Below are 24,369 nucleotides of genomic sequence, written 5' to 3'. Positions count from 1 at the left end.
TCAGGAAGTCCTGCAGGTACATGGGCTGGGTATGTGGCTTTGCCCCCAGCCTCTATGTCTTGGACTTCACTGACTAGAACCACCACTCTGGCTTTAACTTTTGAAATAGCTCTTGCAAGATCTTATAGGGCTGTCCATCTAATTTCTCTTTTACTGCCCCCACCTTTATCAGATAAACCCACATCTGGGTTCTCAAGATTTTCATGGAGCCATTTGAACCTTTTCTTTCAGTAACAGACTATATTTCCTTCCATGCTCTCAGTGCCTCAACCTCTCCCTGATATGCTATTGTATGACTAATCTCATATATGCATTGCATAATGAATAAGGATAGTCAATAAGGACCCAAAGAGGGATGGGGAAGCTGTTCAAAGTACCATATTTCTCATTTCCACAGTGAACAGCTCATGTGGAACCTGATGGTTCATACTGTACATTATATTCTTCATGCCCAACTCCTGTAACACCTGATGCAGCTTAGTATACATGTGCTATCTAGTGGGAAAAGATGGTAAATCACACTGATTAGGCCACACAATCTGGAGTGCTACAGCCACTGAATCCAGAAGAGTGTGGTTCTCTGGGTTCTGATAAGCATTTTGTAATCTTTGTATGAGAGAGGAGTGAGTCAACAGGGAAGCCAGTTTCTCCATTTCTGACACAGGTAGAGCAATGCCATCTACTGAATCACAAAGATGCAAAAGCCGCATGGACAGAGGCTCTGAGGGCTTCTGCTGAAACCCAGAGCTTAAATCAACCAGCTCAGCCTGGGTATAGGGTAAGAGCATGGAGTGCTCCACAACCTGAGGAGGGCACTGCTCCACTACCAGAGGAACCCATGGGTACTATGTTTAATTTATTAACTACAACCGGGTGGGCTTTCAGTAGGATACTTGCCTCTAGCGGCACCTCCAGCACTGGCAACACCAGCAGTGGTTCTGCCCTCAACCCCATACCCTGGTCTTTCCCCAGCTCCTCCTCCCCTGAATCCTCCTTTACCATTTCTGGACTTGAAGACACCACTCTTTCCTTCACCTCCCCCATGGCATCTAACAGCCTGCATTCTCTTGATGCCCCTTCCTACACCATTATTATGTCTCTCAACAGTATGATCTCAGTTTTTAATAACTCTCTTTCCTTCCTTAGAGCATCCCACAACTCTTGTTCTCATTCTGTCACTTTCTGCCTAAGCCCATCTCTGTCCTCCGAACCCTTTCCAATTCTTTGAGAAACATCCAACCACAGTTCCTGTCACCACACAGACACTCAGTTCCCCTGTGGAATTCCTTATTTTGTGAAGGGTCAACTCCACTTCCTTATGCTCCCCCACCTCTCCCCAGTTCTGGGAAGATGCCAATCCTCTAGGAGGCAAATCACCTCAGACCAAATCCCCACTGAGGGATCCCATGGTGTTTCCCCAACAATCCATAGGGGAATCCATGAGTGTTTCTATAGAGGGATTCCTGGGTGTCTCCTCACCATTATAGAGGTAGCCCTGTGAAGCATCACACCTAAGGGGACATCCTTTCGGTTTCACTGGATCCTGCCAACTGCACCAAAATGTAGCCCAGGAGGGTGGTATTCCCTACACTGGACAAGTTCTCTATGAATTAACTGTGATTAAAGGAAGACAAGGGTGAGAGGTTGGGAATGAAAGTGTTTATTCTCATGGCTCAGTTACTTCTTGCACCAACCCCTCCCCTGCCAGCTTCTCGCCTCCCCCTCTCCACTCAAGCTCGGCCACACTACCACACCAGGCATAACTCCGTTGGTATGTCTGCAGTGGCTGGCAGGACCTGACTAATTGCATACCAGGAATGGAGGGAAGGAGATAATAGGTGTTTCCACTCCACCCCTACCCTGGACTGGCAAACCTATAAATGACCAGCAGTTCTTATGCTGGTAAATATGTCATAAATATGCAAACATATTCTTATTATATACATAATGGGCACTATTAAGACCAGGCAGGAATCCTGTTCAGAAAGTTCCATTTTCTCCACACCTTCCAAAAGGAGTATTATAAATATTCAATGAAAAGTCAGTACAGTCAGCAAAATATCTGGATATTAATAAGTGATACACATTTTTGAATGTTTACATTTATAAATACCAGTCATTATTCCATCATCAGAGAAAATTGTCAATATTTTTAAGTATTCCTTTACAGTCCTTCGTTTATGCATTTATACTTAGGAAAATGAGAACATACTGTACACCCTGCTTAATGAACCATACTACATACATAGCTTAGTAACCTGTCTTCTTACTTAAGAATATACCTTGAACATTCTTACATGTTAATAAATATAATAATTTTAAACCTGGTATTCTATTGAATGGGTGTAGCACTATTAATTTAAATTGAATTTTTTGGAAAACTTTAATAATAATAAATATAATTGTAAGAAAAATTATTATGCCCTTGACATTTCCATAAAAGTTATTTTACCCTAATTTTTATGTTATATTATTTACTAATTTCACATATTTGAATGCTTATATTTTTAAGGGTTTGTTCCTAGTTTATTTGGTTTAAACTCTGTTTGAACAAAACTAAGTTGTGCACATATTATCACTCTCAACCTCCAGAAATTGATCATCATTCTAAATAGAAACTCTGTACCCATTAAAAAATGTTTCCCTGTTTTTCATTCTACTTGACTCTGGTAATCTCTGCTCCATATTTTGTCTATATTTTTATTCTAGGTACCTCATAATAGTGGAATCATAATAGCTTTCCTTTTTAATCTGTCATTTCATTTTGCATAATCTTTTCAAGGTTCTTATATGATGTGACATGTATTTGAATTTCATTAATTTTAAATTAGACTTATTCTATTATTTGTATATATGACATTTTGTTTATTCATTTGTTGATGGACAATTGGGCTGTTTCCACATTTTGGCTATTGTAAATAATGTTACTATAAACATTGATGTACAAATATATGTTTGAGTTCCTCAAACCAATTATTTTGGGTATATATTTAGTAGGGGAATTTCTGGATTATGCATTAATACTATGTTTGAATTTTGAGAAAATGCCAAAATTTCCCAGTGTCTGTATCATTTGCATTTTTATTAGCAATGCTTGATGGCTCCAATTTCTCTGCAGTCTAACCAACATTTTTTTATATTCCTTTTTTTGATAATATCCATCCCAATGAGTATGAAATGTTCTCTCACTGTGGTATTTATTTCCATTTACTTAATGATTCATGATATTGGACATCTCTTTTTTTATTAAGGTATGATTGATATACAGTCTTATGAATGTTTCACATGAAAAAGCAATGTGGTTACTACATTTACCCATATTATCAAGTCCCAACTCATACCCCCCAATGCAGTCACTGTCCATCAGTGTAGTAAAATGCCACAGATCCACTATGTGCCTTCTCTGTGCTACACTGTTCTCCCCGTGATCACACACACCATGTGTACTAAACATAATACCCCTCAATCCCCTTCTTCCTCCCTACCCACCCACCTCCCACACCCCTCCCCTTTGGTAACCACTAGTTCATTCTTGGAGACTCTGAGTCTGCTGCCATTTTGTTCCTTCAGTTTTGCTTCATTGTTATACTCCACAAATGAGGGAAATCATTTCGCATTTGTCTTTCTCCGCCTGGCTTATTTCACTGAGCATAATGTCCTCCAGCTCCATCCATGTTGTTGCAAATGGTATGATTTGTTTCTTTTTTATGGCTGAATAGTATTCCATTGTGTATATGTAACACTTTATCCATTCATCTACTGATGGACACTTAGGTTACTTCCATACCTTGGCTATTGTAAAAAGTGCCACAATAAACATAGGGTACATATGTCTTTTTGAATCTGAGAAGTTGTATTCTTTGTTTAAATTCCAAGGAGTGGGATTCCAGGGTCAAACGGTATTTCTATTTTTAGTTTTTCGAGGAACCTCCATATTGCTTTCCATAATGGTTGAACTAGCTTACATTCCCACCAGCAGTGTAGGAGGGTTCCCCTTTCTCTGCATCCTTGCCAGCATTTGTTGTTGTTAGTCTTTTCAATGCTGGCCATTCTTACTGGTATGAGGTGATATCTCAATGTGGTTTTAATTTGCATTTCCCTGATGGTTAGTGATGTGGAGCATCTTATCATGTGTCTGTTGGCCATCTGAATTTCTTCTTTGGAGAACTGTCTCTTCATATCCTCTGCCCATATGTAAATCAGGTTATTTGCTTTTTCGGTGTTGAGGTGTGTATGTTCTTTATATATTTTGGATGTTAACCCCTTGTCGGATATGTCATTTACAAATATATTCTCCCACACTGTAGGATGCCTTTTTGTTTTGTTGATGATGTCATTTGCCATTCAAAAACTTTCTCATTTGATGTAGTCCCATGAGTTCATTTTTGCTCTTGTTTCCCTTTCCCGAGCAGATGGGTTCAGGAAGAAGTCACTTATGCTTATATTCAGGAGATGCTTGCTTATGTTGTCTTCTAAGAGTTTTATGGTTTCATGACTTACATTCAAGTCTTTGATGCATTTCCAGTTTACTTTTGTGTATGGGGTTAAACAACAATAATCCAATTTCATTCTCTTGCATGTAGCTGTCCATTTTTGCCAACACCAGCCATTGAAGAGGCTGTCATTTCAACATTGTATGTCTATGGCTCCTTTATAATATATTTATTGACCATATATGGTTGGGTTCATATCAGGGCTCTCTAGTCTGTTCCACTGGTCTATGGGTGTGTTCTTGTGCTAGTACCAAATTGTCTTGATTACTGTGGTTTTGTAGTAGAGCTTCAAGTTGGGAAGCATAATTTCCCCTGCTTTATTCTTCCTTCCCAGGATTGCTTTGGCTATTTGAGGTCTTTTGTGGTTCCATATGAATTTTAGGATGATTTTCTCTAGTTCATTGAAGAATGCTGCTGGTATTTTGATGGGAATTCCATTGAATCTATAGATTGCTTTAGGCCGGATGGCCATTTTGACAATATTAATTCTTCCTATCCATTCACATGGGATGTGTTTCCATTTATTGGTATCTTCTTTAATTTCTCTCATGAGTGTCTTGTAGTTTTCAGAGTATAGGTCTTTCACTTTCTTGGTTAGGTTTACTCCTAGGTATTTTATTCTTTTTGATGCAATTGTGAATGGAATTGTTTTCTGATTTCTATCTCTGCTAGTTCATTGTTAGTGTATAGGAATGCCACAGATTTCTGTGTATTAATTTTGTATCCTGCAACATTGCTGAATTCAGATATTAGATCTAGTAGTATTGGAGTGGATACTTTAGGGTTTTTTATGTCCATATCATGTCTTCTGCAAACAGGGACAGTTTAACTTCTTCCTTGCCAATATGGATACCTTTTAGTTCTTTGTGTCATCTGATTGCTGTGGCTAGGACCTCCAGTACTTTGTTGAATACAAGTGAGGAGAGCAGGCATCCTTGTCTTGTTCCTGATCTTAATGGAAAACTTTTCAGCTTCTCACTGTTAAGTATAATGTTGACTGTGGGTTTATCATATGTGGCCTATATTATGTTGAGGTACCTGTCCTCTATATCCATTTTTTTGAGAGTTTTTATCATGAATGGATGTTTAATTTTGTCAAATGTTTTCTCAGCATCTATGGAGATGATCATGTGGTTTTTGTACTTCTTTTTGTTTAGGCGGTGGATGATATTGAAAGATTTTCGAATATTGTACCATCCTTGCATCCCTGGGATGAATCCTACTTGATCATGATGGATGATCTTTTTGATGTATTTTTGAATTCAGTTTGCTAATATTTTGTTGAGTATTTTTGTATATATGTTCATCAAGGATATTGGTCTATAATTTTCCTTTTTTGTGTTGTCTTTGCCTGTTTTTCATATTAAAGTGATGCTGGCCTCATAGAATGAGTTTGAAAGTATTCCCTCCTCTTCCATTTTTTGAAAATCTTTAAGGAGAATATGTATTAGGTCTTTACTAAATGTTTGATAAAATTTAGCAGTGAAGCCATTTGGTCCAGAGATTTTGTTCTTAGGTAGGTTTTTGATTACCGGTTCAATTTCATTGCTGGTAATTGGTCTGTTCAGATTTTCTGTTTCTTCCTTTGTCAGCCTTGGAAGGTTGTATTTTTCTAGAAAGTTGTCCATTTCTTCTAGGTTGTCCAGTTTGTTAACATATAATTTTTCATAGTATTCTCCAAAATCTCTTTGTATTTCTGTGGTGTCCATAGTGATTTTTCCTTTCTCATTTCTGATTCTGTTTATGTGAGTAGACTCTCTTTTCTTCTTGATAAGTCTGGCTGGGGGTTTATCTATTTTGTTTATTTTCTCAAAGAATCAGTTCTTGCTTTCATTGATTCTTTATGTTGTTTTATTCTTCTCAATTTTATTTATTTCTGCTCTAATCTTTATTATGTCCCTCCTTCTACTGCCTTTGGGCTTGATTTGTTCTTCTTTTTCTAGTTTCATTAATTGTGAGTTTAGACTGCTTATATTGATTTTTCTTCTTTCTTGAGGTAAGCCTGTTTTGCAATATACATTCTTCTGAGCACATCCTTGGCGGCATCCCCCAGATTTTGTGGTGTTTAATTTTGTTGTCATTTGTCTCCATATATTGCTTGATCTCCATTTTTATTTGGTTATTGATCCATTGGCTATTTAGGATCATGTAGTGAAGCCTCCATGTGTTTGTGGGATTTTTCATATTCTTTGTGTAATTTATTTCTACTTTCATAACTTTGTGTTCTGAGAAACTGGTTGGTACAATTTAAATCTTTTTGAATTTACTGAGCTCTTTTTGTGTCCTAGTATATGATCTATTCTTTAAAATGTTCCATGTGCACTTGAGAAGCATGTGCATTCAGTTGCTTTTGTGTGTAGAGTTCTGTAAATGTCTGTTAGGTCCATCTGTTAAAGCGTGTTGTTCAGTGCCTCTGTCTCCTTACTGATGTTCTGTCTGGTTAATCTGTCCTTCAGAGTGGAGTGTTGAAGTGTCCTAGAATGAATGCATTGCATTCTATTTCCCCTTTTAATTGTGTTAGTATTTGTTTCACATATGTGGGTGCTCCTGTGTTGGGAGCATATATATTTATAATGGTTATATCTTCTTGTTGGATTGACCCCTTTATCATTATGTAATGTCCTTCTTTGTCTCTTGTTACTTTCTTTGTTTTGAAGTCTATTTTGTCTAATACAAGTACTGCAACTCCTGCTTTTTTCTCTCTTTTAGTTGCATGAAATATCTTTTTCCATCCCTTCACTTTTAGTCTGCTTAAGTTTTTGGGTTTAAAGTTAGTCTCTTGTAGGCAGTATTCAGATGGGTCTTGTTTTTTTATCCATTCTGTGACTCTGTTTCTTTTGACTGGTGCATTCAGTCCATTTACATTTAGGGTGATTATCGATAGGTATGTACTTATTGCCATTGCAGGCTTTAGATTCATTGTTACCAAAAGCTCAAGGTAAACTTCCTTACTATCTAAGAGTCTAACTTAACTGACTTAATATGCTATTAGAAACACAATCTAAAGGTTCTTTTCTTTTTCTCCTCCTTTTTCTTCCTCCTTCCTTCTTTATTTATTAGGTATCATATTTGTATTCTTTGTCTATCCCTTGATTGACTTTGGGGATAGTTAATTTAATTTTACATTTGCTTAGGAATTAACTGTTCTATTTTTTTTACTGTGGTTTTATTACCTCTGGTGACAGCTATTAAATCTTAGGAACACTTCCATCTATAGCAGTCCCTCCAAAATAGACCATAGAGATGGTTTGTGAAAGGTACATTCTCTCAGCTTTTGCTTATCTGGAAATTGTTTAATCCCTCCTTTAAATTTAAATAATAATCTTGCCAGATAAAGTAATCTTGGTTCCAGGCCCTTCTGCTTCATTGTATTAAATACATCACGCCACTCCCTTCTGGCCTGTAAGGTTTCTGCTGAGAAGTCTGATGTTAGCCTGATGGGATTTCCTTTGTGTGTGATCTTATTTTTCTTTCTAGCTGCTTTTAATAGTCTGTTCTTATTCTTGATCTTTGCCAATTTTATTACTATATGTCTTGGTATTGTCTTCCTTGGGTCCCTTGTGTTGGTAGATCTGTGGATCTCCATGGCCCGAGAGACTATGTCCTTCCCCAGACTGGGGAAATTTTCAGCAATTACCTCCTCAAAGACACTTTGCATCCCTTTATCTCTCTCTTCTTCTCCTGGTATCCCTATAATGTGAATATTGTTCCGTTTGGATAGGTCACACAGTTCTCTCAATATTCTTTCATTTTCAGAGATCCTTTTCTCTCTCTGGGCCTCAGCTTCTTTGTATTCCTCTTCTCTAGTTTCTATTTCATTTATTGTCTCCTCCACCATACTCAACCTGTTTTAAATACCCTCTAATGTGCTCTCAATGACTGGATCTCTGACAGGAATTCATTCCTGAGTTCTTGGATATCTTTCTGTGCCTCCATTAGCATGTTAATGATTTTTATTTTGATCTCCTTTTCAGGAAGAGTCATAAGGTCCATGTCATTTAAATCTTTCTCTGGAATTATATTAATTTTACTCTGGACCAGGTTCCTTTGGCATTTCATATTTGTATATGGCGCCCTCTAGTTTCCAGAACCTCTACTCTCTGAAGCTAACCAGCTCCTGAAGGAATGTTGGGGGTTACAGGGGAGTGAGTGATGCTGGTGCCCTGGGGGAACAAAGTGCTGTTTCCTGCTTGCCAGCTGCTATGCCTGCCTCCACTGCCTGAACCAGTGGACCCAGCACACAGGCATAAGGTTTTGTCCCAGAGCAGCCAGATATGGATCCCTGCTTTCCACAAGCAGCTGGAATTGCAGTCTCCCCAGGGACTCCACCTGTCCCAGTTTTCCAACCCCGTAATCACGAGAGTATGATGAAAGCACCATGAAATGTAGATTTGTGCTCCCAAAGCAAATCTCCAGAGCTAGGTATTCAGCAGTCCCAGGCCTTCCACTCCCTCTCTGCTCCATTTCTCTTCGTCCCACCAGTGAGCTGCGGTAGGGGTAGGGCTTGCGTCCCACTGTGACACAGCTTTGGTACATTTCCCTGTTCCATGAAGTCTGCTCTTTTTTCTGTGTGTATGCAGTCTGGTGCTGTCCTCTTTCCTGTTGCTCCCTCAGGATTAGTTCCACCAACTATATTTTTGAATTGTATGCAGTTTTAGGAGGAAGCCTCTGTCTCACCTCTCATGCTGCCATCTTTCTGACCATCTCTTTATATGTTTATTGGCTATTTGTGTTATCTTATTCAGAGAAATATCTATTCAAGTCCTTTGCCTATTTTAGAATTGGGTGGTCAATGTTGTTTCAGTTGTAGGAATTTTTTACATAGTCTGTTTATGAATCTCTTATATCTTATATGATTTGCAAATATTTTCTCCCATTCTTTGTGTTGTATTTTTACTTTATTGTGTTCTTTGATGCAATAAATGTTTTTCATTAGATTATATCCTATTTATGTTTCTTTTTCTTTCATGGGTTGTACTTTTGGTATCATATCCATATATTATTGCCAAATATAATGTCATGAATGCATTTCTCCTACATTGTATACTGAGTTTTGAAGTTTTTACTTCTAAGTTCAGATCTTTGGTCAATTTTGAGTTAAGTCTTTTATATGGTATGAGGTAAAGGTCCAAAATAATTCTTTTACATGTGACTACACAGTTGTTCCAGTAACATTTGTTGAAGTCTATTATTTCCCCCCATTGAATAATTTTGGCACCCTTGCAAAAGTCAATGTCATAGATATACCAGGTTATTTCTGGGCTTTCAGTTCTAGTCCATTGGTTATGGCAGTACCACATTGTTTTGATTGCTGTGGTTTAAAGTAAATTTTGAAATCAGTAGGTATGAATCCTTCAAAAGTTTGTTCTTTTTCAAGACTCTTTTGGCTATTTGGGATGAATTGAAATTCCATTTGGATTTTAAGAGTTTTCCTATTTCTGTAGATTGCTTTGGATGATACTATCATATAAACATTGTTTTCCAATCTATAAACACAGAATTTCTTTCCATTTCTTAATATCATCAATTTCTTTCATTAATGTTTTGTAATTTTCATCTTGGCTAAACTTATTGCTAAATGTTTTATTCTATTTGATGCTATTTTAAAAGAAATTTTCTTAATTTGCTTTCTGGATTGTTCAGTCCTAGTATATAGAAATGCAACTTACTTTTTAAAATGAAATCATATTGAATAGTTGGTTTATTTGAATCACTAATTAATTTCATGCACTTTTAGATTATTTTTATTAATCCTTAATAAGATTATCATTTTTTATTGGAATATACTTTATGTACCATATTACTAAGTTGGCTTCATATATACAACTTAGTGATTCATCATTTATAGGCATTACTAAATGCTTACCATAATTGTCTAGTATATATATAATGGAATTTATTTAGCTATAGAAAAGAGAGCTATCTTGTCATTTGCAACAACATGAGTGGACCTAGAGTGTATTATGCTAAGTGAAATAAGTCAGAGAAAGAGGCATACATATGGTTTCACTTAGCTGTGGAATTTGAAAACAAAACAAACAAACAAAACATAAATAGACCCTGAAACACAGAGAAAGGCTGTTTGGTTACCATGGGGGGGTGTGTGTGGGGAAAGTACTTGAAGGTGATAAAGAGATAAAAATTTCAAATTATTAAATTAGTCACAGGGATGGAAGTATAGCGTAGGGAATATAGCTCATAATATTGTAATATCTTTATATGTTGACAGATGGCAATTTACTTTTTGAATGTTGAATTAGAATCCTACAAACTTTTATGTATGTTTATTAATTCTAAAATGTTTGTTTAATCTTTAGTGTTTCCTGCATATATGATGATCTCATTTATTTAAAAGAAAGAAAAGTTTACTCACTCCTTCACAATTTATGTCTTTTATTTATTTCTTTTTTCTACCTAAGTGCACAGTTTAAAACTTCCAAACTATTGTGAATAGAAATTGGGAACGTGGTCATCATTTTATAGTTTCTGAAGTTAAAGGAAAAAACTTTCTGTCTTTCACAATTGAATATGATATTAGCTGTTTGTTTTTCATACATCACTTTTATGTCAAGAGACTATTTTTCTATTTCTAATATGGAGAGGTTTTTTAAATCATGAAACGATGTTAAATTTCACCAAATAACTTTTCTGAATCTGTTGCAATTATTAGGGACTTTTTCTTAAATCTCTTAATTTAACATATTGAATTTGAACTTTTGATACGAAATTGGAGTACAAACATGTAGGGGTCCAAATGATTGCTTACTTGTTATACTTACACATACTGAACAACCTATCTTTTTCCACTAATTGGAAGTACAGCCTATATGTCATATATTAAATTGTTATGTACACTTAGAAGTATTTCTGAGCTTTCTACTCACAATTTAAATACTATAATTTTACAGTACCTTTAACTATTTATTGGACAATTCCTCCACAATTACATTCCAAAAAAGTTCTTGGCTCATTTTTTCTTTCATATACAAATTAGATTCACTTATGTCTCTCCCCAAGAAAACTAATTTGAAATTTTATTGTGATTTAAATTAGTCTATAGATAATTTGGGTGAAAATATTTGCATGCATCATTCAGTCATGGTTCCTGTATGTCTTCAAAATTTTGTAGTTCCTTCATATAGCTTCTGTGTAATTTCGTTATTTTTCCTAAACATTTCATATTCTATGTAATATGGAAATTTTTCCCTTCACATTTGTAAGTAGTTAAATGGATAGCAGATGGTGTGAAGCTGGTTTCTTACTATTAGAGTGGTTACATATAAAAAGGGAGAAGCTAGGATGACCAATGTGATACTGGGTGCTAAAGTCAAGGATATAACTATGAAAGCATCTTTAGTTTAATATAGATACAGATGGGTACATATAAAAATGTTTATAGATATATCCATACAGTTGGCTTGATGTACATATTATGTTTCTTGTCAACTTAGAGGGACTAGAACTTGACTAGAACAATGACTTGCTATTGATGATGAGCACATCCAGAGCTCAGTGTTTATTTTTTAATACCATTCTTCAATAAAATGAACTGGGGATTCTTAGAGAAATAGCTATTTTTAGGGCTTGCTTAAGGAGAATATAGGATGATCCTGGAGCATCTCACAGTACCAGAAAGTAAGGGAGGGCTAAAAAAGGAAAAAAGACAACAGTTGGAGTACATCATTGGACACAGGTGCTAACTGAAAGAGCTCCCAAGGACTAAAGCTGTGACAGCCTGAACAGTGAAATTAATGAAGTAGTGTTGTATTATAACCCAAAGGTTAAATACTGATGAGTTCATATTGATATAAATAAATGGAGTACAATAGGCAAAGCTCCCATATAAAAAACTCCAAATGAATTATATAGACATTCTATTCTAAAGGAGGTAGAGCATAACTGCAAACTTCTCAAATGTGAATTTCACATAATGACTTCCTTACAAATGGTATAGCATGAAAATGGAAAACCAATAGCAACTTCTCCATTAATGAAGAGGTTAACATTAGGTTAATATCAAGAGTGGTAAAATCATGTTTATAGCATGTATCTTTCATATGATGTGATGAAAATGGCACATTACCCCAAAAAACTTAACCCCAATTTAATAATGACAAAATATCAGATAGACCTCACTTAAAAGACATACTAACCAGTTCTCTTCAAAACAGTTTTGAAAGTCTGAGAAGGTCACAAATGAGAGGAACCTAAGGAAACGTGACTACTAAATGTAATGTGGTATCCTGTATAGGACACTGGAAGAGAAAAAGGATATTAGGTCAAAATTAATATGAACAGAAGAAAATATAATAATGATATGACAATATTGGATCATTACTTGTGACAAATTTATTATTATCTTACATTAGTAACTAAAGTAAAGTTGTGACAAATACACCAAACTAATGTATTACATTAGTAAGGTAACTGTGCTTGAGTTATATGAGGCCCCTATATTATCCTCACAACATTCTGTAAATCTAAAACTCTTAGAAGTTTAATAACTAATAGTTGTTCAAATGAGCATGTTTTCTTGTTATTGACCATATGTTAATGACTTATATGTTTATTACATTTATTGTATTGTGCATACTTTTTCTAATGTTTTGTTTTAGGTCTGGATGTTGAAATTTTCACAGGCCTTTTCCACAACAATAAGTATTTTAACAATAATTTGTAAGTCTATGAGAATACAGGCATCTTGAGATTCTTTTCACTCTTAAAGCTTGTTTATCATATCTTTTACTTTATAACATATTTGAAAGCTACCTCATTGAAAGAGGAACTTTTAAAAATAACCAAATGAAGGTATTGAAAAACTTTGTGTGTGAAATGATTGTTTTGAAGAGTTTTATATGTCTGGATTTCAATTTTGAGGTAACATATACCATCACAACACAGCTCCTCTTATTTCAAGGCTGTGGTTAGAAACATTTCTAATTAATATTAATTAATATATGTATATATATGTGTATGTATATATATATACATGCACACAAATGTCACCTTTTTAAAGTGTATAACTCAGTAATTTTTAGTGTTTTAACAAGGTTGTGCATCCATCATCTCTTTTTAAAACCTGAATATTTTGTGACCCCAAAAAGAATCCCATGCCCATTTCTCCCTCCATCCAAACCTTGCTTACCACTAATTTATTTTCTATTTCTATGGATTTGCTATTCTAGACATTTCCAGATAAATGGCATTATACAAAATGCTCTCTTTTGTGACTAGCTTTTCTCATTTCCTAATGTTTATGGGATCTGTGTAGTAACATGTACCAGTATTTCTTTCCCTTTCATAACTCTACAATATTCCTTTGTATGGATATAGCACATTTGTTTATCCATTGTTCAAATAATGGACTTTTGTATCATCTCTACTTTGAGACTGTTATGGATAACACTGCTATGAACATTTTTGTATAAATTTTTGTATGAACATGTTTTCAATTCTCTTGGATATACTCTTAGAAGTGCAATTGCACAGTTATATCCTAACTCTTTAACCATTTGAGGAACTTCCAGTTTTCCAAAGTGGTTGTATAATTTTATATTTTCACTAGAAATGCACAAGGGCTCCAATTTCTCCACATCCTTTTCAACATATTATTGTCTATTTTTTATTAAAATCCTAGTGTGTGGTATCTCATTGGGATTTTTATTTATGTTTCTTGATGATTAGTGATATTGATCATCTTTTCATGTGAATTTTGGTTATTTGTATATATTTTGGAAGCAATTATACTAAATTCTTTCTCCTTTTCTCATTTCTCTTCGTCTTTTTGTTTTTGTATTGTGAGTTGATTATGTATTCTGAAAATCAGATCCTTTTCAAATGTTTTCAAGCATTTTCTCCCATTCTGTGGACTTCATTTAAACTTTCCTTCCAGAAATTTTTCCTCTCTTCTAGTAGAATATTAACTGAAATCTTTTCTTTGAATTCTAGAATTATGTGTTTTTTAGAATGAGAGAATTACATCTGAATATTTTACATTTGAATGTAAATACAATGCATCAGATCTCCATATAAGCTGTTAATGCCTGCCCTATTTTCCTCTACTATATACTTTAAGAAAGAGAAATATACATATTACTGCCAATGTGTGTGCCAGAATATTCTTTATCTCAGAAGACACAGAGAACCACCTGTTCAATAGGAAACAGAAAAGTTTCAGAGCGAAGCTGGTAGTAGCATGGTGAAATTTCATGTCTAAAAGTTGACATGGAAGCTGTGCATGACATAGGATGTTACCTCATTCATTTCTATATCCCCATAAATTGAGGTCTATCACAAAATAAATATTTGCTGAATTTAATAAGTTTGTCAAGTTTCAGATGTAGTGGCCTTGTTCATTTTCTGATAGTATGAGTTCAACAAATTTTGTGTGAATTTAAATATTTACAAATAATGTGTTTGAACCAGGGAGGGTGAATATAAAAAATTATTTCCTTTTTATTTTCAGATAAACCACTTGCCTTATCTTTAGCATATTATGTTACAATTTTCCTTGTTCATATAACAAAAGAACAATATGAAAAAGAAATTTGCTCACCCAAAGGAAACAAAATCCATGATTTGAAAGGATATATGCATCCCTATGTTTACTGCCACATTATTTACAATAAGCAAGATATGGAAGCAACCAAAGTATCCATAAATAGGTGAATTGATAAAGATGTGGTACACAGACATAATTGAATATTATTCAGCCATAAAAAGAAAGAAATCCTGTCATGTGTGACAACCTGGATGGACCTAGAGAGTACTATGGTAAGTGAAATAAGCCAGTTTGGAAAAAACAAATACCATATAACTTCACTTTCACATGGAATCTAAAAACAAAGCAAAATAAAATGAACAAAATATCAATAGACTCAAAGACACTGAGATGTGACTGGTGGTTACCATGGGGGAGAACAAGGAAAATTGTATGTGAGTGGAGTAGATGAGGGGAATAAGAGGTGAAAAATCTGAATCATAATATAAGTTGGCCACAGGGTCGCACAGAAATAATATAGTCAGTGGTTTTATAATATCTTTCTATGTTGACAGACAGTAACTGCACTAGTTGGGGGAAGGATTTCATAATGGGTGTAACTGTTGAATCACTGTGTTGTATACTTGAAACCAATACAGTATTGTGTTTCATCTAACTTCAATGAAAAAATTTAAAATTAATTCAGTATAGATCAACACAGACTCAAGAAAAAATGAAATAAATGTCTGGAATTATATAAATATTGGTAGCCAGGCCCTTTCTACAACTATAAAAATAAAGATTAATAAGCATTAATAGCTCATTTTTTCCAAAATAAGTAAATTCTCTATTAGCAATCATGAGACTCTATTAACAAGTACTCTGCACATCCACAATACAACTGGCATTGATGTTCATAATGGTAACATTTTAAGAGCCTTCTGAAATACTGAATCATTGTTATATATAGTGAATCTATATTAGCAAGGATATTTGGTTAAACAGAACTTCTCATTCCCAAGCATGTCTGATTACAGAGGATTTCATTTACCTCAATAACTAAATATTGAATGCCCCTAGATGTATTAGCCTTTATGAAAACTATAATAATGTATTTTGTGTCAAAAATGATACCATACTGAACAAAGGGAAAGACATTAGTTTTATATCTTGGTATAATTATACTGCTGTTTGAATAACTTGATTGTTGAAAATGGTACCAAAAGATTATTACCAAGGTGATAAAATAAAAATAGAAAACATCACTGTTTTAGATGTTTTATTATGAAATTCAGAGACTTATGATGACATCGTTGAAAGAAAAGTTGATTTTTTATAGATGAAAATGAGAGACTGTCTCTTCAAGTATATTCTTTCACCAAGAGAACAACCTAATCACCAAATGGGGCAGATGTCTGTTTAATGAGTGAAGGTAGGGATAACAGGAGCAGAGGATTGCATCCTATGTTATTTTGGCACTGATCTATGCCTCAGAGAGTCCCTTTTATCTCAGCAGTGGAATTCCCAACATTCAAAAATGATGGGATTTCTGACGTTCTCACAATAGTATTTGGTAGTGGAAACTGCTTCACAAGAGAGTAGTAATTGATTTAGGAACTGACCCAATAAATTAAGGAGAGCAACTGAACATGCTAGTTATAGAATAGTTAGAAGCTCTGATTTCATCTAAAACATAATTTGGATTTGTTAAATGGTTGATAACTTTTGTTGTTTTTTTTTCTTCCTCATTGAGTAAGCACTTATGAATTCCCTACTGTATGAGTAACTATGTCCTGAACCAAATAAAGGATATCGAAGCACAGGCACTAAAGGAGATGAGTTTCTGTGAAGACATTTTCAAATATTATTTAAAAAATAGTGGATGATAGAAAAAAGTGGGCAGTTTAGAAAGGCAACATGGTTGTAATCAGGATAATGTACATAATCACCATGCTTACTGAGACTTTATCTCATGGAATCGATTTAGTAAGTGGTATACATACCATTTCAGGGTAAAGATGCTGCAGTAATATACAGAAGGCTAATTCTGGTGGAGATTGGGCTGTCTTTAGGAAGCACAGATATGATTTGATTAACACTGGGAAAGTATGGAAAATATCTTCTTGTTCGTGATATATAGCATTAGAAATGTGTCCTTTTATTCTCTTTCTTAAAATTCAGTTACAACTGAGAAAAATAATATAGTACAGCACTGTCAATAATTTATATTTTAGTATGGATTGTTTTAATCAGATCTTGCACAAGATTAGGTTTTGAAAAGGTAAATTGTGAAAAAGTAATATTCATTTTGACAGGCGATAATAAAAGTTGAGAGAAATTTGCAGGAAGGCACTGAAATTTCCTTATTTTGCCTAAGATTGATGTTGTGAATGGCTTAAAAGATTTGTAATTTTTTATACCTCTTAGCATGCAGTGCCATAGCCATTGCCTAGCCATCCCTTATGAGACCACTGCATACAACTTGGGCACGGTGCTAGGACTCAAGTACACTCTGAGGCTCTACCATCCCCCACTTCTCTGAAGGTAATTCTCTATCTATCGATCTGACCACTTCTGCCTTATCTACAAGTCTATCTTCCTCTGACAAAATCCAGGCTATTTTATCTCAATTATCTAGAAACCCTAAACTATTCACTTCATCTGGAAGGCAGAGGGTGGGAATAGAAGCAAAGGGAAAAAAATGATGATAGGACAAGGGAAGGGGAAGGAAAGGAATTCAGCTTCTAGGAACCAAGGTTGGTATCACATCCCTGGGATGTTTGGTGAGAAGTAACAGGAGATAGTAAGTCCACAGGAAGGAGAAACAGTTTTTAATTTCCTTATTCTAATAGTTCACCCTATTACACATAGTATATGAGAAAGGAGAAATTGATGTTCTATTCCATAGAAGAAAAATGACTGAATTCTTGCAATAAATATAAATATAATCAGATTAGTATCTTTAAATTGAGATATAAATGGCATGTGATGTATTATTTTGAGGTGTACAACAGAATAATTCTATATATGTACTTAAAACACAATACATTTAGTTAATATCTGCCACCAAACATAGCTACAAATATTTTTTTCTTGTGATAACATCTAATATTTGCACAATAATTTTCAAAAATGCAATAGTATTGTTCAATAATCTTGTACATTATATCCCAAAGACACAATTATCTTATAATTTAAAGTTTTCACCTTTTGAACACTTTCACACATGACACCTACCCCCCACATCTGGCAGCTATCAATCTAACCTCTATCTTTAAGTTCCTGTATTTCTTATATAAGTGAGGTCATAGAGTATTTGTTTTTCTCTTCCTGACTTATTTCACTTACCAAAATGCCTTCAAGGTTCATACATCTTTTCAAATAGCAAGATTTCATTTTTTTATGGATGAATAATATTCCATTATATATATAAACTACATTTTCTTTATCCATTCATTTGTCAATGGATGCAGGTTGTTTCCATGTCTAGGCTACTGTAAATAATACTGCAATGAACATAGGGGTGAATTATCTTTTTCAGGTAGTGATTTCATTTCTTCTCTATAAATACACAAAAGTGGAATTGCTGGATCTTATGGTAGGTATATTTTTACTTTTGAGAACACTACATAATTTTTCCCGTAGTGACCATACTGATTATCATTCTCATTTGTAGTACACAAGGGTCCCTTTTTCTACATATCATTGCCAACATGTGATAATTCCTGTCCTTTTGATAATAGCCACACCATAACAGTTGTGAGGTGATGTCTCATTGTGGTTTTGATTTCTGTCCATGTAATATAAGTGGTATTGAGCACATTTTCATATATCTGTTAGAAAATGTCTATTCAATTCTTCTGTCCACATTTTATTGGAATTTTTATTGAGTTATGTGAGTTCTTTGCATATTTTTTTTTTTTTATTGATGCCACTTTTAATTGAAATTTGGATATTTTGTTCCTCATGAATTTTTTTTTTTTTTTTTTTGAGAGGGCATCTCTCATATTTATTGATCAAATGGTTGTTAACAACAATAAAATTCAGTATAGGGGGGTCAATGCTCAATGTACAATCATTAATCCATCTCAAGCCTAATTCTCGTCAGTCTCCAATCTTCTGAAGCATAACGAACAAGTTCTTACATGGTGAACGAATTCTTACAGAGTGAATAAATTCTTACATGGTGAACAGTACAAGGGCATTCATCACAGAAACTTTCGGTTTTGATCATGCAATATGACCTATAAACCATCAGGTCAAATATGAATATTCATTTGATTTTTGTACTTGATTTATATGTTGATCCCACATTTCTCCTATTATTATTATTATTTTTATTTTTAATAAAATGCTGAAGTGGTAGGTAGATGCAAGATAAAGGTAGAAAACATAGTTTAGTGCTGTAAGAAGGCAAATGTAGATGATCAGATGATCAGGTGTGTGCCTATGGACTAAGTATTAATCCAGGCTAGACAAGGGCAGCAAGACATCCACGGATGCAGAAGATTTCTCTCAAAGCAGGGGGGGTGAGGTTCTGAGCCTCACCTCTGTTGATCCCCAAATTCTCACCTGATGGCCCCCCTGCGACTGTGCCTGTCTTAGGTTGTTCCTCCCTTGAGGAATCTTACCCGTCTCTGGCTAACCAGTCATCTTCCGGGGCCATACAGGGAAATGTAAAGTTGGTAAGTGAGAGAGAAGCCATATTGTTTGCAAAGGTTAGCTTTTTACTTCTTTGCAGATTTATGCCCTGTGGCTTCTATGCCCAGCACTTGTCTCGAGGTATCTTTACCACCTGGAGGAATTATGATACTCGGTAAATTCGATATGAGGCACGAATTCTATTTAAGGTTTGTAATTAGGAAGGAAGAAGAAAAGCTATAGATGTAGCATATGAAGGAAACTTGGGAGGATTGATTATTTCTTTGACATATCTTCTTGTATAGTACCTTAAGTATGTATAGGTTTTAAACTACTAACTAATTTGCACACACATATTAACATAATAGGACTACGGTGACATAAACAAAGCAAATCTATAATTACCAGCCATCTCCAGTGAAGCCAAGAAAACCATTTAGGCACCCTAGGCATTTGTGAAAATTTATCTATGATATGATGGATATTTTCCAACTGTACTTGAACCATCAGACAAATTAAAGCAGCCCATTTCTGGGATCTGTTCACATCCCATATGTTCTTTTAACCATAGATAGTCTATAGTCATGAGATTTTGGGGTGCTACAACTTGCACCCCTCCCAACTCCTGGTTGAGTTCCAACAGTACAGATCCAGTCAAATTCGTTGTCTCACTGTATGCACATGCCAGCCTAGACATCTCCCTCCTCCTTCTTATGGCAAGTCCAGGAGACGGTGGGCTGGATGCAGCCACAACTGCAGCATCGTCCGGATCCCTGTGGAGGCTTTTTGATGATCATCCCCCGGCACGAGTCCTCCAGAGAGTGCTGATGCCGGAAGCTCCTCCTCATATCGTATCTTAGTTCATTTTCTGGGTATCCAAGCTAGGCCTTGATCTTCTGCGTAGAAACAAACAGACCCTTTGCCCACACTTTGACATGCCCTCTATACCACTCTGCAGAACTCATTGGAGGTCAGCACACAGTAACTGCTTTTTTTTTTTTTTTTTTTTAATTAAGAGAAAGGAATATTATCAGAAAAGAGTACCTCCGTAGCTGATCATCTGACACCCTTTAAGTGATCAACATTAAGGATATTTAAAGCATGCGTTGATCTTTGATTTACCAATAGTTTTATCCTGTTAAGGAGTAATCCCCCTTTTCTTTCTTTCTTTCTTTTTTTTTTTAAATTTATAATCTACACTTACCTGAAGAATACTATGTTTACTATGCTCTCCCCTATATCAGGTCCCCCCTAACAACCACATTACGGTTACTGTCCATCAGCTTAGCAAAATGTGGTAGAGTCACTACTTGTCCTCTCTGTGTTGTGCAGCCCACCCTCCCCTTTCTCCCTCCCCCCCATGCATGCTAATCTTAATACCCCCCTTCTTCTTCCCCCCCCTTATCCCTCCCTGCCCACCCATCCTCCCCAGTTCCTTTCCCTTTGGTACCTGTTAGTCCATTTTTGGGTTCTGTAATTCTGCTGCTGTTTTGTTCCTTCAGTTTTTTTTTTGTTCCTATACTCCTCAGATGAGTGAAATCATTTGGTATTTCTCTTTCTCTGCTTGGCTTATTTCACTGAGCATAATACTCTCCAGCTCCATCCATGTTGCTGCAAATGGTTGGATTTTTCCACTTCTTATGGCTGAGTAGTATTCCATTGTGTATATGTACCACATCTTCTTTATCCATTCATCTACAGATGGACATTTAGGTTGCTTCCAATTCTTGGCTATTGTAAATAGTGCTGCGATAAACATAGGAGTGCATCTGTCTTTCTCAAACTTGATTGCTGCGTTCTTAGGGTAAATTCCTAGGAGTGGAATTCCTGGGTCAAATGGTAGGTCTGTTTTGAGCATTTTGATGCACCTCCATACTGCTTTCCACAATGGTTGAACTAATTTACATTCCCACCAGCAGTGTAGGAGGGTTCCCCTTTCTCCACAGCCTCGCCAACATTTGTTGTTGTTTGTCTTTTGGATGGCAGCTATCCTTACTGGTGTGAGGTGATACCTCATTGTAGTTTTAATTTGCATTTCTCTGATAATTAGCGATGTGGAGCATCTTTTCATGTGTCTCTTGGCCATCTGTATTTCTTTTTTGGAGAACTGTCTGTTCAGTTCCTCTGCCCATTTTTTAATTGGGTTATTTGTTTTTTGTTTGTTGAGGCGTGTGAGCTCTTTATATATTCTGGACGTCAAGCCTTTATCAGATCTGTCATTTTCAAATATATTCTCCCATACTGTAGGGTTCCTTTTTGTTCTATTGATGGTGTCTTTCGCTGTACAGAAGCTTTTCAGCTTAATGTAGTCCCACTTGCTCATTTTTGCTGTTGTTTTCCTTGCCCGGGGAGATATGTTCAAGAAGAGATCACTCATGTTTATGTCTAAGAGGTTTTTGCCTATGTTTTTTTCCAAGAGTTTAACGGTTTCGTGACTTACATTCAGGTCTCTGATCCATTTTGAGTTTACCTTTGTATATGGGGTTAGACAATGGTCCAGTTTCATTCTCCTACATGTAGCTGTCCAGTTTTGCCAGCACCATCTGTTGAAGAGACTGTCATTTTGCCATTGTATGTCCATGGCTCCTTTATCAAATATTAATTGACCATATATGTTTGGGTTAATTTCTGGAGTCTCTAATCTGTTCCACTGGTCTGTGGCTCTGTTCTTGTGCCAGTACCAAATTGTCTTGATTACTATGGCTTTGTAGTAGAGCTTGAAGTTGGGGAGTGAGATCCCCCCTACTTTATTCTTCTTTTTCAGGATTGCTTTGGCTATTCGGGGTCTTTGGTGTTTCCATATGAATTTTTGAATTATTTGTTCCAATTCATTGAAGAATGTTGCTGGTAATTTGAGAGGGATTGCATCAAATTTGTATATTGCTTTCGGCAGGATGGCCATTTTGACGATATTAATTCTTCCTAGCCATGAGCATGGGATGAGTTTCCATTTATTAGTGTCCCCTTTAATTTCTCTTAAGAGTGACTTGTAGTTTTCAGAGTATAAGTCTTTCACTTCCTTGGTTAGGTTTATTCCTAGGTATTTTATTCTTTTTGATGCAATGGTGAATGGAATTGTTTTCCTGATTTCTCTTTCTATTGATTCGTTGTTAGTGTATAGGAAAGCTACAGATTTCTGTGTGTTGATTTTGTATCCTGCAACTTTGCTGTATTCCGATATCAGTTCTAGTAGTTTTGGAGTGGAGTCTTTAGGGTTTTTTATGTACAGTATCATATCATCTGCAAATAGTGACAGTTTAACTTCTTCTTTACCAATCTGGATTCCTTGTATTTCTTTGTTTTGTCTGATTGCCGTGGCTAGGACCTCCAGTACTATGTTAAATAACAGTGGGGAGAGTGGGCATCCCTGTCTGGTTCCCGATCTCAGTGGAAATGCTTTCAGCTTCTCGCTGTTCAGTATAATGCTGGCTGTGGGTTTATCATATATGGCCTTTATTATGTTGAGGTACTTGCCCTCTATTCCCATTTTGCTGAGAGTTTTTATCATGAATGGATGTTGAATTTTGTCAAATGCTTTTTCAGCATCTATGGAGATGATCATGTGGTTTTTGTCTTTCTTTTTGTTGATGTGGTGGATGATGTTGATGGATTTTCGAATGTTGTACCATCCTTGCATCCCTGGGATGAACCCCACTTGGTCATGGTGTATGATCCTTTTGATATACTGTTGAATTCTGTTTGCTAATATTTTTTTGAGTATTTTTGCATCTACATTCATCAGGGATATTGGTCTGTAATTTTCTTTTTTGGTGGGGTCTTTTCCTGGTTTTGGTATTAGGGTGATGTTGGCTTCATAGAATGAGTTTGGGAGTATTCCCTCTTCTTCTATTTTGTGGAACACTTTAAGGAGAATGGGTGTTATGTCTTCTCTGTGTGTCTGATAAAATTCCGAGGTAAATCCGTCCGGCCCCGGGGTTTTGTTCTTGGGTAGTTTTTTGATTACTGTTTCAATTTCTTTGCTTGTAATTGGTTTGTTTAACTTTTGTGTTTCTTCCTTGGTCAGTCTTGGGAGGTTGTATTTTTCTAGGAAGTTGTCCATTTCTTCTAGGTTTTCCAGCTTGTTGGCATATAGGTTTTCATAGTAGTCTTTAATAATTCTTTGTATTTCTGTGGAGTCTGTCGTGATTTTTCCATTCTCATTTCTGATTATGTTGATTTGTGTTGACTCTCTTTTTCTCTTAATAAGTTGGGCTAGAGGCTTATCTATTTTGTTTATTTTCTCAAAGAACCAGCTCTTGGTTTCGTTGATTTTTGCTATTGTTTTATTCTTCTCAATTTTGTTTATTTCTTCTCTGATCTTCATTATGTCCCTCCTTCTGCTGACTTTAGGCCTCATTTGCTCTTCTTTTTCCAGTTTTAATAATTGTGATGTTAGACTATTCATTTGGGATTGTTCTTCCTTCTTCAAGTGTGCCTGGATTGCTATATACTTTCCTCTTAAGACTGCTTTCGCTGCATCCCACAGAAGTTGGGGCTTAGTGTTGTTGTTGTCATTTGTTTCTATATATTCCTTGATCTCTATTTTGATTTGTTCATTGATCCATTGATTATTTAGTAGCATGTTGTTAAGCCTCCATGTGTTTGTGAGCCTTTTTGTTTTCTTTGTAGAATTTATTTCTACTTTCATACCTTTGTGGTCTGAAAAATTGGTTGGTAGAATTTCAATATTGTGGAATTTACTGAGGCTCTTTTTGTGAGCTAGTATGTGGTCTATTCTGGAGAATGTTCCATGTG

This window comes from Manis javanica, chromosome X (assembly GCF_040802235.1).
Source record: "Manis javanica isolate MJ-LG chromosome X, MJ_LKY, whole genome shotgun sequence".
Taxonomy (NCBI): domain Eukaryota; kingdom Metazoa; phylum Chordata; class Mammalia; order Pholidota; family Manidae; genus Manis; species Manis javanica.
This window is presented reverse-complemented; position numbering follows the sequence as displayed.